Here is a 19,197-nt window from a genome sequence, read left to right as displayed (position 1 = left end):
TCTTATAAACATCCCAGGTATGTTAAAATTTGAAACACGAAATCATAAATTATAATTTAATAAATAATCATAAAAAATAATAATATAGTAATAACAAATGTACTTAAATAATAAAATCAAACCAAAAACACTGAAATTGGAAATATAGCGCCAAGTTCGCACATCACTGAGCAAAGTCACAAAATCGTTTTCAGAGTCTGATGGCGAATTTCCTCACTAATCATTATCACTCAATTCTGCAAGTAGTTCTAATTTACTATCGCTGTTCTCTAGCTGGTCTAAAACTGCTTTTGACCTAAAGGGACGCTTTTTGGATGCCATGGACGTTTCTCAGTTTTCTCAGTTTCCAGGCAGAAAGAACAGTAAAAATGCAGGCAGGGCACAGGACAAAGCACTAGGGACAAAATGTACTGTATGTGAAATAGTTTGATACAGTAATGTTTATTTATGTTATTTTAGTGAATTTAGTGAGTGTCACTTTTGCAACTTTCAAATTTCCCACCAGTTCCGTCCCCAGCAGGGAGCAGAACCCAGAAGACAGATGCCGGCATCCGCCGGAGGACATTGCAGGGGGGACATCGTGGGAGCACAGGACAAGGTAAGTGAAGAAGAGATCAGCGCTGCAAGGTATTCCTGAGTGTAGCTCGGGGTTACCGCTTGTGGTACTGAAACTTTACCCCGAGCTACATTCGGGAATACCGCCAGGGAGGTTAAGTTTGTTCATTATCTGAAAGGAAAGCAATATTTAACATACAAAGACAACATTGTCTATGTTAGCAAATAATTTTGCGTTATTGTTGGTGGGAAAATCATGACTGTGTCTCTGTGAGGGGGCGGCCATCTTAGTAGAAGTGGCCTTTTGCCAGAGCTACAAGCTAGAACAGCAGGGAACAATATAGTAGTGATATAACCAAATCTCATTCCAAATTTCATGTGTCTATCAGTCAGAAGCTGCAGCGCTTTAACCCCTTCATGCCTGAGGGTAAAACAAATCTTAACTCCTAAGCACAATCTTGCAACTTTGACATGTGTTAGTAAAACTCGTACATATCATCTCAACTACTTTGTGCATCCAGGTGGTTTTTCAGGACAAACTGGGCTTTCATTTGGTGGTAAATGGTAATGGATATCTCCTGATTTTGTTTTAACCTACCACCAAAGAACAACCCGAAATAAATTTTCCAGCTCTTGATGATCGCAACGATACCATATATGTGTATGTTATTTGTTGTTTGTTACCACAGTACAGCCCAGAAACAATAGTGCGCATTTCATTTTTTTTAACCTAAAACACACAGACACTGATACCAATTTAAAAAAAAAATCCTGATCTTTGACCTTGACCTTGGACCCTGACCTTGCCCCAGGCACTGAACTAGATCAAGGCTTGATCTAGGTATTTTTTCTTTATTTTTTAAATATTTATTTATCTTTTTTTTTTCTACAGTCTTTTTTCCTCTATGCAAGCAGAGAGAGAGATACAATGTATCTCTCTCCTCCATTCATAGAGAAAAAAAAAAAAAACAAGGAAGGGCGAGCTGTTCAGTGACTGATCACTGTGATAGGCAATCAGAGGCTATCACAGGGATCATGTGACCCGGAATCAGGGACCCGATCAGTTAGAACGGGATCCGGGTCTCTCAGTGACACCCCGGTCTTTGTGCTGTGAGTGCGCTGTGTTGTGCGCTCCCAGCACAAAAGCAGGTATGCAAATATGCGGCCCCATGGAAAAAAGCCCAGTTCTGTGAGGCCGCATATTTGTGTTATGTTAGCGTGAAGGGGTTAATCTTGTATGCAGATATACAGCTATGAGGCTGTAGGCACAGGAATGCCTAGATACACTCTCACAACAGGAAGTGCACTGCAATTTTTCAGGAGGAATTGAAGACTAGGGGCTCATACACGTGGACTGATTTAGTCATTTTTTATTCTTAGCTTTACTTTCCTGGTGGTTTCCTATGCTTGGGAAGCCACACGTGCTGCCTGTGGCCATACTCTTGCAAACTCTGCTGCATATTTACATTGGAATTTTTCTGCATATGGGTGCCCGATGTATTTCCTGAATGTGGAAGTTCGGGAAATATGTCAGATGTGCATGAGAGGCTAAACACTGATGCAAAAAAGCATTGGCATTTACAAGAGTTAGGCCATATACAGCCATTAACCTGTGCATCAGGCTGTACACTGCACACGTGGCTTCTGAAGTATAGGAAAGCACCAGGAGATTAATGCTAGGCATAAAAAATGCCTAAAAGAGCAGGGCACTGCTTAGGCGCAGTTTAAAGTGTAACTGAAAACAAAACTTTTTTCTAGTTTTATACAGACTGGAAAAGGATCAGAAAACCTACCAGGTTTTTATTGTTGTTTGTGTCCCCTTTAGGGAGATTTACTCTCTCTATTTGTTCTGTTTACCATTATCATTGAAAGTGAAAGTAAAGAAAACCCCCAATTTTTGGTTGTTCCCAGTAAAGTAATAGAAGAGAATTTTTCAAATGGGGACACTAGTACTGGTGATCTGGGGGTCCCCAAGCAATTCCCTTCATTTGCAGGGATTTTGATTTACTTCCTGTTTTGGCTAAAGGACAGTGAATGAAAGTAATGCTCCCCAATGGGACACAGAGGGCAAAAAATAAAATAACAGGGATTATAACCATCCCTTACTCTATCCAAAATGAAAAAAAAGTATTGCCTATAGCTCTACTTTAACCTTTTTAAAATTTTTTCTATAAGGACCATTTTACATGGACTTTTTGATCGAGTCTTAATCAGTTTTTCTAGTGGACATGATTGGAAGCTCCATGCAAATCTATAAGTGGAAGCAAACGGACTCATGCCCAGGGACGGACTGACCATTTGGAAACTCAGGCACTGCCCGAGGGCCCGGGGTCAGAAGGGGGCCCCATGAGATGCCCCTGGTACCTTTTTCATAGGCTTTTTTGAGTTTGGGCAAGGACACAGGGGCCCCATGATCCCCTATTGCCGGGGGGCCCCATGAGTTGTCAGTCCGCTCCTGCTCATGCCTGTTTACATCTGCCTACCTCAAAGTCCATTGAGGGCTGGAAAAAGTTTGAAAAGGACTTCATCCTTTGCCATTTTTCTGGACCTAAACTTGACAGACTCAAAATAGCCTGATGTAAATGGAAATGGACAAAAGTCTGTGTACATTCGGCCACCAATAGAGCCATCAGGTCCACCATTGTCTGCTGCCAAAGTGAGTTATGGATGTCACAGATGTTACATCCATCCCTTCCTTTCAGCTCTGATTTATCATTCACAGATCCCTGAAAGGAATTGACTCTCGTTCCTCTCGAGCCACTGACCCCCGTCAGTCCCTGGCCTTGATCAGTGTCTGTCCTCAGGCCTGGAGCCCCCTCTGAGACACAGGAAATGCACACAGACACAAGGTGGTATCTCAGAAGGAACTGAATTTATTCTTCCGTGTTTAAACTTATATATGAAACTTAAAACAATACATGGAAATAGAAGAACCAATCAATTGTCAGATATGCGTAAACCAATCAGAATATTACATACGTCAGTCATGCCCAATCATTTGGCATATATGTAAATTATTACTAAGTGCGTCAAACATGAACTTTTGTTCAGTATAGAAAGCAGACAATTTCCCTATTTAACATTGGCTATAATTATTAATAATCTTGCAACAGGATATATCCAACCGCAGACTTTCAGTCTTGTGCTAGCTAGAGGAAAAAGGGAAGTTACATCTGAAGGGAAAAGAGGAACCTCAGGCTCTTATCGAAAGTAAAAAACAGTCTTAAAACACAAATTCATCTTTAAGTACTGACTAAGTTTTAAAATGGATACTTATCTTAAAATGGCAGAACTTAAGCTAAGAGACAAAATGGCGGTATATTAATGCTGAAAGGCTGATTCCTTCAATCCCTTGCTGAAAAGAGTGGACATGGCCATATGAAAGGACCTTAACATAGCAAATATTCACTGTGTTAGTTCAGTTCCATTCTAAATGCAGATTGTGTAATCTTTCTTGAACACTGCTCTTGGTTTCTTATTTTTCATTGATAAATACTGCTTGGTTAGAGGAACTGGCCTTTTATATGCCTAGGAGTGTTGTTTCTGGTTTAAAGTGCAGCCAGTGTTTTCATTATTGTTCATAATTGAATACTGACTACTATCTTATGTCAATTAAAATAAACTGTGATGAGTGATAAGTACATTTAGTTTTGAATTTTACTTTGAAATTTGACCAATGAAGCCACATATTAACCACTTGAGTCATTTTAGACCTGCCTTCTCTTGAGACTACAATCATTATTGGTCAGTGGCACTTCAACCCTCCCACTTAAAAAAAAAAATCACATAATCATTGGAGGTCATTTGTACTTTACCCCCTTTCCCCACCTGTACAATAACAATCCCATAATCACCTCAATTAACCCCCTCCACTTTTTCAATAATGATTCCACAATCATTGGTGGTCAGTGCAACTTTAAAAACTCCAACAAACAAACACATAATCACAGGTGCTTAGTTACACTTTAAAAACGCCGCACCTTCATCTTTAATCTGCTGAAATCCTCCTTCCTTCCCTTACTCAGCATTATAAGTCCTTACTCAGTTCTGGTGGTGAACATGCAAACTTTTCACCCAAATATTAGTGATTCTGGACATCTGCTATGAACTCATTGTAGCAGTAAATCAAAACCTCAACTGTTATAAATGATAAAAAGCTCTTCTGATCACCAGAGTCACTTCTTATTATCTCCCAGGTCTGAATGGCCTTTTATTTACAAGTGATGTTTGAAATTGGGAACATTGCTCATGTTTATTGGCCAAATGTGATGGCCCTAACAGGGGCGGACTGACCATTTGGAAACCCGGGCACTGTCCGAGGGCCCGTGGTCAGTAGGGGGCCCCATGAGATGCCCCTGGTACCTTTTTCATAGGCTTTTTTGAGTTTGGGCAAGGATACAGGGGCCCCATGATCCCTTATTGCCCGGGGGCCCCATGAGTTGTCAGTCCACCCCTGGGCCCTAAGAACCACCGCACAGCTAATTCACATACTTACTTCAAATCTTGCGTTGTTATGTACATACACTGCATGTATGATGTCCACTAGAGATGAGCGAATTGAACCAGGCGAAGTGGAATTCGTTTCGAATATCGGGAAAAATTTGATTCGCATCAAGGTGCACGAATCGAATTTTTCCCGATCAGCCGGCAAAAGTGTCACTGCAGAGAGCTCCGCTATTTCTGACAGTTCTGACAGTTCATTTACAGCGGTTGAAACATTGTATCTATTTGTTTCCATTTAGGATACAGATGTTTTTATTTGGAAATAAATAGATACAATGTTTCAACCGCTGTAAATGTGAAGGAACTGTCAGAGAACTGTCAGAAATAGCGGAGCTCTCTGCAGATACACTTTTTGCTGTACTGGAATACTTCTTCTTTTCATTCTTCTTCTTCTTTTCATTCTTCTTCTTCTTCTTCTTTTCATTCTTCTTTTCATTCTTCTTCTTCTTCTTCTTTTCATTCTTCTTCTTCTTTTCATTCTTCTTCTTTTCATTCTTCTTTTCATTCTTCTTCTTCTTTTCATTCTTCTTCTTCTTCTTTTCATTCTTCTTTTCATTCTTCTTCTTCTTCTTTTCATTCTTCTTCTTCTTCTTTTCATTCTTCTTTTCATTCTTCTTCTTCTTTTCATTCTTCTTCTTCTTCTTTTCATTCTTCTTCTTCTTCTTTTCATTCTTCTTTTCATTCTTCTTCTTCTTCTTTTCATTCTTCTGCTTCTTTTCATTCTTCTTTTCATTCTTCTTCTTCTTTTCATTCTTCTTTTCATTCTTCTTCTTCTTCTTTTCATTCTTCTTCTTCTTCTTTTCATTCTTCTTTTCATTCTTCTTCTTTTCATTCTTCTTCTTCTTCTTTTCATTCTTCTTTTCATTCTTCTTCTTCTTCTTTTCATTCTTCTTCTTCTTCTTTTCATTCTTCTTTTCATTCTTCTTCTTCTTCTTTTCATTCTTCTTTTCTTTCTTCTTCTTCTTCTTTTCATTCTTCTTCTTCTTCTTTTCATTCTTCTTTTCATTCTTCTTCTTCTTCTTTTCATTCTTCTTTTCATTCTTCTTCTTCTTCTTTTCATTCTTCTTCTTCTTCTTTTCATTCTTCTTTTCATTCTTCTTCTTTTCATTTTTCTTCTTCTTCTTTTCATTCTTCTTTTCATTCTTCTTCTTCTTTTCATTCTTCTTCTTCTTCTTTTCATTCTTCTTTTCATTCTTCTTCTTCTTCTTTTCATTCTTCTTCTTCTTCTTTTCATTCTTCTTCTTTTCATTCTTCTTCTTCTTCTTTTCATTCTTCTTTTCATTCTTCTTCTTCTTCTTTTCATTCTTCTTCTTCTTTTCATTCTTCTTCTTCTTCTTTTCTTCTTCTTCTTCTTCTTCTTCTGGCAACTCCACCACGCAGCTCATTTTTGTTCCAGTATTACTGTATTTTGCTCCTTCAAAATCCTGAAACTTTCTTTTGGCAGGTGTACAGACTCAGGTACTCAGTGCAGGAATGGTGGGAATCCCTCACAATGGACACAGCAGGTGTACATACAGACCCAGGAATTCAGCACAGGGATGGTGGGAACCCCTCATAATGGGCACAGCAGGTGTGCATACCCAGAACCTCAGCACAGGGATGGTGGGAACCCCTAGTAATGGGCGCAGCAGGTGTGCAGACCTGGGACCTCAGCACAGGGATGGTAGAAACCCCTCATAATGGGAACAGCAGGTGTACAGACCCAGGAATTTAGCACAGGGATGGTGGGAACTCCTCCTAATGGGCAGAGCAGGTGTACAGACCCAGGAACTCAGCACAGGGATGGTGGGAACTTCTCATAATGGGCGCAGCAGGTGTGCAGACCTGGAACCTCAGCACAGGGATGGTGGGAACCCCTCATAATGGGCACAGCAGGTGTGCATACCCAGAACCTCAGCACAGGGATGGTGGGAACCCCTCATAATGGGCACAGCAGGTGTTAGGGGGTTTAACTCTCCAGCATCCATTAGAGACTGATATAGTAATATAGTTTATTCTTCTTTTCATTCTTCTTTTCATTCTTCTTCTTCTTCTTTTCATTCTTCTTCTTCTTTTCATTCTTCTTTTCATTCTTCTTCTTCTTTTCATTCTTCTTCTTCTTCTTTTCATTCTTCTTTTCATTCTTCTTCTTCTTTTCATTCTTCTTCTTCTTCTTTTCATTCTTCTTTTCATTCTTCTCATTCTTCTTTTCATTCTTCTCATTCTTCTTTTCATTCTTCTCATTCTTCTTTTCATTCTTCTCATTCTTCTTCTCATTCTTCTTTTCATTCTTCTTCTCATTCTTCTTTTCATTCTTCTTCTTCTTTTCATTCTTCTTTTCATTCTTCTTTTCATTCTTCTTTTCATTCTTCTTCTTCTTCTTTTCATTCTTCTTCTTCTTTTCATTCTTCTTTTCATTCTTCTTCTTCTTTTCATTCTTCTCATTCTTCTTTTCATTCTTCTTTTCATTCTTCTTCTTCTTCTTTTCATTCTTCTTTTCATTCTTCTTCTTCTTCTTTTCATTCTTCTTCTTCTTCTTTTCATTCTTCTTCTTCTTCTTCTTTTCATTCTTCTCCTTCTCCTTCTTCTTCTTCTTCTTCTTCTTCTTTGTCGTGCCCCGTGACTGCCCAAATGAGTGAAGTGTGCGGTGATTCTAAGATCGACGGCACTCATCTGCATGTCATACTGACTGACAGTATTATTTCTCTTCCCCAGCAGACTCCAAGGGCATTTAAATTAAAGGTACAGTGTTCTGCACTAATATAAAGGCTCTCTGAAGCCTAGAAACCCTTTAAATAAGTTAAATTCGCGGCGAATAAATTTGCATCGAATCGAATTTCTCCCGCAAATTCGGCGAATCAGCCGAATCGAATTTTTGAATAATTCGCTCATCTCTAATGTCCACAATCAGCTGCCAGTGAACAGGAATTTATTTACAGGCTACTGGCAAATAATAGAGGCAGCAAAAGTGTGTGGCCTATAAATGCTCATCAGCAATTTGAAAACTCAGCAGCTTTTGTTGTCCTGCTTCCATGTGAGCTATTCTTGCAATTTCAATCACAAATATAGATTGCTATGTCATGTTACAATTTATAGGTAGAAAGATGCCCATGCTTCATGCTGAGAAAACATAAATCCACCAGGATTGTGCATCTGTGTATGTTCCTTATCCCAGGACCATGCTGTCACTGACAAAACAATTATAGACCTGGAGATATGTCACCTTGCTAGCAGAGAGTGCAAAGAACAGATTACAGCCCAAAAAAGACACAGAGCCTACAACAGAACCATTGCCACAGCATATTTTTTTTCCTCTCCAAAGATGTTTTTGGAGAACAAACACAAAATACTAGTGCATTAGCTGATGTAGATTAGAGATATATAAGAAAAATTCAAACTCTATATCCAGATTGAATCTAGTAACATTTTTAGAGATGATCCATAAGAATATTTAGTTACCACGTCAGCTCTTCCAGTTGAACAACCATTTTTATATGTTTGAAAAAGGACATGTCTATTAAGTAGAACTTTTATTATTTCAAGGTAGCTTGGCCAGTTGAGCAATTGTAGTTACATATTTTAGCCACATTGACAAAGCACACATGTTCGTTAAGCTCAACTAAAAGACAGGACCTTAACACACACATTTAATCACTAGGAATTATTACTATATTTCATAAATATTGGGAGCGGTTTATATTTTGTGTTGATACTTAGCTGGGTTACAACAGTATACTGGAACCCAAACAACAATGAAAAAACCTGCCAAACCTCAGGACTGTGTAATGACATGGGATTACAAGTGATTTAAAATGAATGTTGTAGTATAGAAGTATTATATTTTTTCTGTTGGTTTAAAATAGGGTTTAAATTATGCTACAATTGGTAACAAGGTATAGCTCACATATTCTGTGTTTGGAACAATATTGCATGCTAGAGTGTTTTCCTTTTGTAATTTTCTGTTCTTTAAAGCTGAATTCTGGGCAGATATAAAAGGAACAGATTAATGCTGCTCTGTGATCATTAAAGGCTAAGTTAAACAAATGTGCAATAATTTTTGTTGTTTTTCACAGGAACTTGCAGAGCATTGCACCCGCAATCAGTGGATCAATGGTGCAATGTCAGGCTCCTGCACTCACTGCCTGCAGCTCTGTTTTACCTTTGTGTGGGATTTCTGTTACAGAGCTGTAGGCAATGTGAATGGACTACAAGCATGCTGATCAGCATGCTAGTGGTCAGGGGTGGACTGACAACTCATGGGGCCCCCGGCAATAGGGGATCATGGGGCCCCTGTGTCCTTGCCCAAACTCAAAAAAGCCTATGAAAAAGGTACCAGGGGCATCTCATGGGGCCCCCTACCAACCCCGGGCCTTCGGGCAGTGCACGAGTTTCCAAATGGTCAGTCTGCCCCTGCTAGTGGTCCAATGAGAACCGCAAGTCGTCTGCTGCGATGGCAGGCAGTACTTGTAGTTTTCTCATTCACAGATTCCATTGAATGAATGATGTGACCCTGCGGATGGAGCACTGTTTTCAAACTGTGACAGCAGGTGTGGGAGAGTCCTCACCTGCTCTCACAGGAAAAGAGAGGATCTGGGTGCAGGGCTGGAGAATCATACATGTTACACTCAAAATATGTCTGTAATGTGTAACATGCTCCAAAAGGTAAAATTATGCTTTAAAGCAGTGGTCTCCAAACTGTGGCCCGAGAGCCAGATGTGGCCCTTTGCTTGCTTTTATCTGGCCCTTGGGGCACCATTTCATTCACTGATACCAACAATGGGACATAATTGCCCCCACTGACACCAATGATGGGGCACAATTCCTCCCAATAACACCAACGATGGGGCACAATTTCTCCCAATAACACCAACGATGGGGCACAATTTCTCCCAATAACACCAACAAACAGGCCCACTAACACCAATGATGGGGCAGGCATAATTCCCCCTATTGACACAAATGATGGGACACAATTCCTCCATATGACACCAATTATGGGGCACAATTCCTCCCAATTCCCTTCAGGAAAATGTTCATTATGCTATTCAAAATAAAAAATGTGAAATTCTGAACCATTTCATTTCATTGTGGATTGTGACCAGTTACCAAATAACTTAAGTGGCCCACGCTCTTCAAAAAGTTCAGCACCCCTGTGTTAGATTGTAACCCCTCATGAGCAGGGCCCTCCTAAGCATATTGTATTGTATCTGTGCTGCCTTCCATTTATATTGTAAAGCACTGCACAAATAATACTGATGATAATTTGCAGAATAGGTTGATTTTAATTACCTAACGTACCAAAACCCTGGAGTCTGGTCCATGATACCTTGCTGTTGGGTAACAGAATGTGCAGACATGGGTATTGATACTGTACATAATCAAGGGGGTGAATAAAAGGAGAGTCCAAGAATGCTCAAGCAATTCTTTTCTAGGAAGCCACTGTGCAGAAAATGATGGCTTGGAATTATGTGACCCTGTTCTTTTAAGCTGCGACTTCGCTCTTGACATAGTCCTATCTCTTACAGTGCATTATCTTCCTATTGCTGCCTATTGCCATTGATAGCTGGCAGTGTACCCTACTGTTACAGAACTGTCTCTAGAATGTTAACAATAGATAGCCCTGCTGCCGCTGCCTCTAGATTAATAACCCCATGTTATGGTTGAAGGACTGATATTCTTTATTTAGAAGATTTGTAAATACAAATCTCCATATTCTGACCATTAATGCTACCTGTTATGTTATTATTATTATTATACAGTATTTATAAAGCGCCAACAGTTCGCTCAGCGCTGTACATTACAAAGGGGGACAGAACATGTCACAGAACAATATTTTCAAATGATCACGTTTAGACTAGGTCACATCTGTACATGTGGGAAACGTGTGCAAAATTGCACATATTCCTGACCCACTGAGAAACACATTGCACCTTAATGGTAACCCAATGCATTAGCACCCATGCCCTGTTTTCACATGCGCCAAACCCCGCAGTGCATGTGCATGGGAGTCATGGCTGCAGCACAGAGCTCTAGATTGATAGCACATTCACCCTGTCCTGTATTCAGAGTGTAGTGTGTATCTGCTGGTAATGTCACCGGCTGCAAATCATGCAAGAAATATATCCTAAATAGTGCTCCTAATAGCCCAGCTTCCCTTTCAGGTAAATGGGGAGGGGGTAGTGCAAATATGTTGTTCTGCTACACGGTGTAAAGAGGCAGGTACTCTGCCTATCTCTGTATGCCAAATTAGAGCTGGTCTCATTTACTTCCAGTTTCATTATGTATGAAATGGAGGTAATTTTTTTTGTATTAAATATCTTTAATTCTTTTAGCTACCTAAATCTGTATAAAATAAAGCTACTGAAATTGGTGGCAGGGATTTTTTAATCTGGCGCAGGCTAAATTAAAGAAGCCATACCACCAGAATCCCTGTCTCTTGAAGAGAGCTACTGATAATAATCCTCTGACTATACCTGTCTGTGGTGACAATGTGTGTTGCAGACATTTATGCTAAAATAATAGTGTTATTGCTAAGATTGTGAGTTTCCTCCTTCTCGGTAGAAAGGAGGTGGTGGCAGTTTAAAGAGTTAATTGCTTAATTAATTACCCAGTGACAATTGCTCTCAGGATTTTGGCACCTAGATTCTGGTCCCACAAGCTGGAAAATCTCTGTGCAGGGTGCAACTGAGGGTGGCATTTTTACGCAAGTAACAGCGCTGTGTGAAATTGACTGCTTCTTTGTCATGAGTTGGTGAAAAGGGCAGGGGTCAGGCACCGCATTCGTCACACTATTGGCTGCGTTATCTCTCAGGCTAAAGGAAGCTAGCTGCAGTGACAAGTCCCCATAATTGGAAGGTGCAAGGTCAATGAGGTTTCTTGCCATATATGCACTTTTTGGACAGTTGAGACATCTTCTTTAAAATGTAAACACTAATCAATAGACAGATTAAGGCTTCCAGCTATAATTTTATATTATTCTTAGCTTTAAATAATGAATACTGCCATCCTAAAATGTAACCAAGTTTATGCATGCATGTAAAGTTATTGCCTTTATTACCTTGTAGATTCCTCTGGGATTATGAAAAATCTGCAAACATAGTCATGATATGAAGTCAAATATGTGAATGCTACATACAGTATCTCACAGAAGTGAGTACACCCCTCACATTTTTGTAAATATTTTATTATATCTTTTTATGTGACAACACTGAAGAAATGACATTTTGCTACAATGTAAAGTAGTGAGTGTACAGCTTGTAAAACAGTGTCAATTTGCTGTCCCCTAAAAATAACTCAACACACAGCCATTAATGTCTAAACCGCTGACAACAAAAGTGAGTACACCCCTAAGTGAAAATGTCTAAATTGGGCCCAGAGTGTCAATATTTTGTGTGGCCACCATTATTTTCCAGCACTGCCTTAACCCTCTTGGGCATGGAGTTCACCAGAGCTTCACAGGTTGCCACTGGAGTCCTCTTCCACTCTTCCATGACATCACGGAGCTGGTGAATGTTAGAGACCTTGTGTTCCTCCGCCTTCCATTTGAGAATGCCCCACAGATGCTCAATAGGGTTTAGGTCTGGAGACATGCTTGGCCAGTCTATAACCTTTACCCTAAGCTTCTTTAGCAAAGCAGTGGACATCTTGAAGGTGTGTTTGGGGTTGTTATTATGTTGGAATACTGCCCTGCGGCCCAGTCTCCAAAGGGAGAAGATCATGCTCTGCTTCAGTATGTCACAGTACATGTTGGCATTCAAGATCCACTCAATGTATTATAGCTTCCCAGTGCCGGCAGCACTCATGTAGCCTCAGACTATGACACTCCCACCACCATGCTTGACTGTAGGCAAGACACACTTTTTTTTTGTATTCCTCACCTGGTTGCCGCCACACACGCTTGACTCCATCTGAACCAAATAAGTTTATCTTGGTCTCATCAGACCACAGGACATGGTTCCAGTAATCCATGTCCTTAGTCTGCTTGTCTTCAGCAAACTGTTTACAGGCTTTCTTGTGCATCATCTTTAGAAGAGGCTTCCATCTGGGACGACAGCCATGCAGACCAATTTGATGCAGTGTGCGGCGTATGGTCTGAGCACTGACAGGCTGACACCCCACCCCTTCAACCTCTGAAACAATGCTGGCAGCACTCATACGTCTATTTCTCAAAGACAACCTCTGGATATGACGCTGAGCACGTGCACTCAACTTCTTTGGTCAACCATGGTGAGTCCTGTTCTGAGTGGAACTTGTCCTGTTAAACCACTGTATGGTCTTGTACACCATGCTGCAGCTCATTTTCTTGGCAATCTTCTTATAGCCTAGGCCATCTTTATATAGAGCAACAATTTTTTTTTTCAGATCCTCAGAGAGTTATTTGCCTTGAGGTGCCATGTTGAACTTCCAGTGACCAGTATGAGAGTGAGAGCGATAGAGCGATAGCACCAAATTTAACACACCTGCTCCCCATTCACACCTGAGACCTTGTAACACTAACAAGTCACATGACACTGGGGAGGGAAAATGGCCCAATGCGAACATGTTCACTTAGGGGTGTACTCACTTTTGTTGCCAGTGGTTTAGACATTAATGGCTGTGTGTTTAGTTATTTAGAGGGGACAGCAAATTTACACTGATATACAACCTGTACACTCACTAATTTACATTGTAGCAAAGTGTCATTTCTTCAGTGTTGTCACATGAAAAGATATAATAAAATATTTACAAAAATGTGAGGGGTGTACTGATTTCTGTGAGCTACTTGTATATGTGACTTCATATCATGACTACATTTTAAATGAGTCTACCAAAGACTAAAGAGTAAACTCATAAATTAAATTTACTAGTATCTAAGTGTATTTTATCACAAGTTATACATGGCAGCTCACTTTAAAAGTCATAGTTTTAAAGTGATAAGCACAACAAGTATCAATGAAGACATTGAACTGCTTATATGTAACTATCTGTTTCTTAACTCTGTAAATGAACCAGTATGTGTACAAAAAATGTAGTGTATTTCATTATATATTTAAGCTTTATTACTTTTAAATAATTATAATTGATAGTCCTGGTTTCTACAGTACTTTTCATACATTAGTGACATATTGTTGACCTAATCTTTCACTTATGCACCATTATATTTTTCGAACTTTGCAATTGCTACACGCCATGCAACATTAAGCAATTCAGGAAGTAATAGCAATAATTTTTCCTGCACGCTGAACAAGTTATAATATACAATTGTACAGATGTTCCAACAGATGTTTTTCTAATCTGAGTGTGGATTTTTGAGAAAAGATAATACTGTCCAACTGGTTATTTGATGGAAAGGTTGGATTAACATGACCCTTTCTTATAACTTGTACACATGTTTTAGATAGCTCAGATGCATCCCTGAAAAGAATAAATAAAATGAAGTCCTTTTAATGCTTTTTTTTACTTGAAGAGCAAACAATCCAGCTTTAGCTACTGTAAATTCAGTTTGAAATGAACAACAAATTATTCTGGTTGACAGATGGCTTCAATGTGTGTAGTGACACCTAAATTTCACATATGAGAGACATTTCATATTGATTAGCTGTCTATGTATTTTGAAGGCAGTGGATATATGCCTAAATATAGAACAGCAGAATGGAAGATAAAGCTCAGATAGCTTTTGGTGTCTCTCTTCCAATATGGGTATTACGCAGCTGGCCCAATATCTGTCAGATTTATTTGTCTTTGTTGATGGCTACATCTGGTACACCTGGAGGACACCTGCACAAATAAAAGAAGAACATAAACCCTCCATGGAAAGAGTGTCCTAGTGGGAAACGATCCCAGAATTATGGAGCTGCATGTGCATGTCAAGATTGCTAGCCACATCACATTTATGTATGGAATCTTGTATGCAAACTGCTCCATTGGGGGGATCCTAAACTATGTGGCTCACCATAGGTTGGGGAAAACTCGCAAGGTATTTTAAAGTGGTGTGTATTGCTTAACATTGTCCTTCTTCTCATTCTTCTTCTTCTTAATAATAATACAAATAACAACAGCCATGTGAATCTTTAGTGGTGTGTGAACCAATTCATGGAAATTAGCTATAATAAGATGCACACTGTTGTACAGTATACTGACTCATGCAGGAATCATCCCCCTCTGTGCACTGGTAATAATGGGATCCCCTTCTCTCTAATGTATATAATCTAACATAGGCATTAGGTACTACATTATTAAGGAGAGTTGGGGATTATACCAAAAAATCCCATCTGCCTTTTAAAACTTCTAAAACTTCTGAAACCAAACAAGAAAATAGCTTTTTGAAATTAACATGTTACAAAATACATGAGAGTTTAGTGACTATGTTTACTTAAAATGGACCTTACAGTAGTTTTATATGTCTCCATATTAAAATTCCTGAAATGTATAATTTTTCCAAAAAGCACTACCTTTTATCAATAAAAAATACACCACCAAGCTCCAGCCATCTAAGCCAATTTGATGCAACCAGTCTGCTGCAGGCAGGGGACATTTCCTCAGCCTCCTTTCTTCCAATGATCACATTGCAACATTGCAAGTTTGTAGAAAGCCACAAGATAAGAGAATGCAGCAGAGACTGATCTCTGTCGGACATTTGTGATCACAGCCAAGAACTGTGGCACCAGGATTTACATGATTCTGAAATCCTGAACTGAATTGAGATCTCAGAATACTTAAACGTGTTACACTGACACATTGCTTTGCATGCATGGACTTACCATGAACAAAAGATATCAGATGACAGGTCCATTTTACAACCATCTGACTTGCTCTGTTTAAGCTGAAAATTTATTTTTTACTTCTGCTGACTGAGGAATTATTTTCAGCAAATGAGCCCATTAGTGGGAAGTCTTCTGCTCACAGCACATGAGGGAATTGAAAATGAAACCAGATACCACTAAACAACTATTAAACAAATAACTCTCAAATAAGATGCTTTACATAGCACCATATGTTATTTGGCCACATAGATTATCAGCTTTTACAGCCAGGACATGTTGGTGCAGATCCCACATTTTTCAACCCCCTAACATGCAGTATGTGTTTTGTGAAAATTGAAAATAGAAGTGAAAAGAGAGATTATTAAATCTATAGGAAAAGCAAAAGTAACATACCGGTACATGATCATTTCAGGCTAACTCTCCAAAAAAAACAAAACACATTTGCAATTGAGTAAATATTTGATGATCTGGAGCATTTCATATGCCATATGCACAAAGAGTGACTTTATCATTAAATTTCTACTAAACCTCTCACAAGCTGGACATTTCTGATTCATTTTTATTTCTTCAACCAGTGTGCTGAATTAAAAAATTAACTGATTTCTTATCCACACAAGCAAGGTGGATGGAGGAATTCCCCCTCCCAGCAGGACATTGTATTCTGTCAGACACTGCAGAAGCTGATTGACAAAAGTTTTCCAACATTCTCTTTCAACAGAAGTTGATCCAATGATCAACTTCTACTGAACATGAGCAGCTACACATAGATCAAAATTCAAATGGGTCCTGCTGAACCGGCCGAATTTCAATCCACCTATGGCCATCTTTATTCTCAGTCTGGTATCTCTGCCATACAAAACTAAATGGTTAATGTTAATTATTTTTGCCTTTACTGGTGAATTTGGATTTTTTTTTACTTTTGGAACAGACCCTTGTTAACAAACCAATTTAAAATTAATCTGTGTTTCATTAGGATTTAACAAATATTCAGGGACAAATGCTATCATTTGACAAAGCTTAAAATAATTAAAAGCATAATTATCCCTTTCACAGATAACATGCATCTATATTTTTTCCAGTTCACCCCATATGTTAAACTACGTTCTGAAAATGATTTCCTTCTAGCATGCTGGATGTTATGTTAACCTCTTCCAGCCCATATAATGCATATATGTGAAGGCAAGAAGGATGGGCTTTAATGCCCACATGCTGCACATATGTGTCCAAGGGTGGGGTCTTAACTGCCACCTGCTGCTCTAGTTCCATAGCAACCACATAGGCTGCTCTGGCGATAGTTCTACCAGTTCTGCCTTATTTACTAACATTCGCTTTGTGAAATTATATTGGATCACTGTAGGTATTTTTTTTTGGATCACTGTATGTATCACACAAGCTGATTCTTGGAAGCCTTAAATGGTTCATCCAATATCCTTGTCTCGAGAAAGACATAACACTCCTGCAAAACTAACCAAGCATCTTCAGTCAGAGGGATGTAATTCTGATTGTTTCAACATTTCAGATAAACTTTCAGGTTTTCACCCATATGCAAAGATTGGCATGGAAAATATGTTAGTTGGCTTGGAATATAAGAAGTGAAAGGTTGATGTAAAAAAAGCGGTACCAGTAATTTTTATAATCTTTAAATAAGCATTTGCAACTAGATGCATGCATGTTTTCCCTTCTCATATTCTTCACCATGACCTTTATCTTCTAATGCCTATGGAGCATAAGACCATCCTGCAAAAAAGGGATTTATACCATATACCCTTTTTTTCACAGGTTTTGAAGAGACATTAGAAAGTTTTTATCTCTGAAACTAAGTGGGAATATTTTCGAGAGAAGCCTGACGGTTTGGAGTAACAGATGGTGACATCCCTAAACGAGAACGTCCATCTTTTTGGATAGAGTGTTCTCATGCTTATACAGCACTTCAAAATTCATACAAAAATAATTTACTTTATTAGAAAAAAACACACCGAAAAAGGCAAGAACAACGTACAATTTAAAATCACTTAAAATTGGTCAGAGCCCTAAACCAAATCAGAAAGTCAAATTAGCTCCTAACAAAAAGCTTATACTGTATAATTGTCATAAGGAGAAGACAATAGATAATATATAGATGTTGTGTCAAGTAAATTGAAAATAATGGCTTTCCAATTACAAACATCAATAATACCACTCAGAGGAAATGTATTGATGATAATGGGAAACAGGGGTTCTTATGAAATGTAAGCATTCAGTGCTTTTGAACAAAGAGGCTGGTGATTTGAAAAATGTTTTGTCTTAACGAGAAACACATACTAATGTGGTGAAATCTATATATATATGTTATATTAAATATTTGCAGAAAAACAGTAACCCACATGAAATACGTTAATGCTAAGCTCCAGGCAAACAGCAAAACACACAAATGAAAAAATTATATGAGAGCTGTTCTGTTCAGTCAGGCTTGTTATCCAAGTGGCTCTGCCAGGCACCATTTACAGGCCCTGAATATCTCTACAAGTTATACTGCAGTTAAATACAGCATGGCCCAGGACCCACCAGAGCTTATGACTTCACTAATAGGGGGCAATGGCATGCATACAGTATATAGTTATCATTCAGGTCCGTATTCCTTTTAAGTCAGGCATGGACTCTCAGCTCAAACTCCTAGAGTCTCAGCAAACTCGTGAACGAAGGACTAGGCAATCTAAAACCGTGCTGTCACATGCGTAACAATGCCACACTCAGCTGCACCCTGCACAACGATTTTCCAGCTAATTGGACCACAATCATTGCACCGGCAGCCTGAATGCGATTGTTACTGGGTCAGGTTAATTACGCAATTAACCCTTCACACTGCCACCACCTCCTTTTTGTACAGAGAAAGAGTGTCTGTATAAAACGGTCAATGCAGGCCGGTTATACAGAGGGTTAAACAAACACAGTAGCGTCTCTTTTAGAGGCAGGAATTCGTAAATTGCAAATAAGAGCTTTAGAACAGTTCAACACTTTCAGAAGGAAATATTTATTACTAAAAGGTCAAATGGGTGCAATGAAAATATTTACAGAAAAAGATGTAACTAAAATATATATATAAATATAGAGATACCAACAGCAAAGTAAAGAGATATCAGAGAGAGGGGAAAGGGTTAAGGTACTTGCCAAAGTCCTGGGTTAGCAGATCCAAGTTTCAGAGCGAAAGGGCACGGGTCTCCCCAGGTGGTACTGATGTTAAAATGGGAGACATCTTCAACTTCCCTTTCTTAGGCCTGACAGCCTATTTTGTAGTCCCCAGCAGGGGGTGTCTCTGAAGTCAAGGACCAATACCTCGTTTTGGGCATGGAGGTCTGGGCGGATACCTCAACTAGAGCCAAAATCTCCCATAACTCATTTTGGCCTATAACTTTCCATCTGCACAAGTGACATTCCACCC

The sequence above is a fragment of the Staurois parvus genome, unplaced genomic scaffold (assembly GCF_062004578.1).
Source record: "Staurois parvus isolate SC_StPar_1 unplaced genomic scaffold, SC_StPar_1.0 ptg000011l, whole genome shotgun sequence".
Lineage (NCBI taxonomy): Eukaryota > Metazoa > Chordata > Amphibia > Anura > Ranidae > Staurois > Staurois parvus.
Note: the sequence above shows the minus strand (reverse complement) of the source record.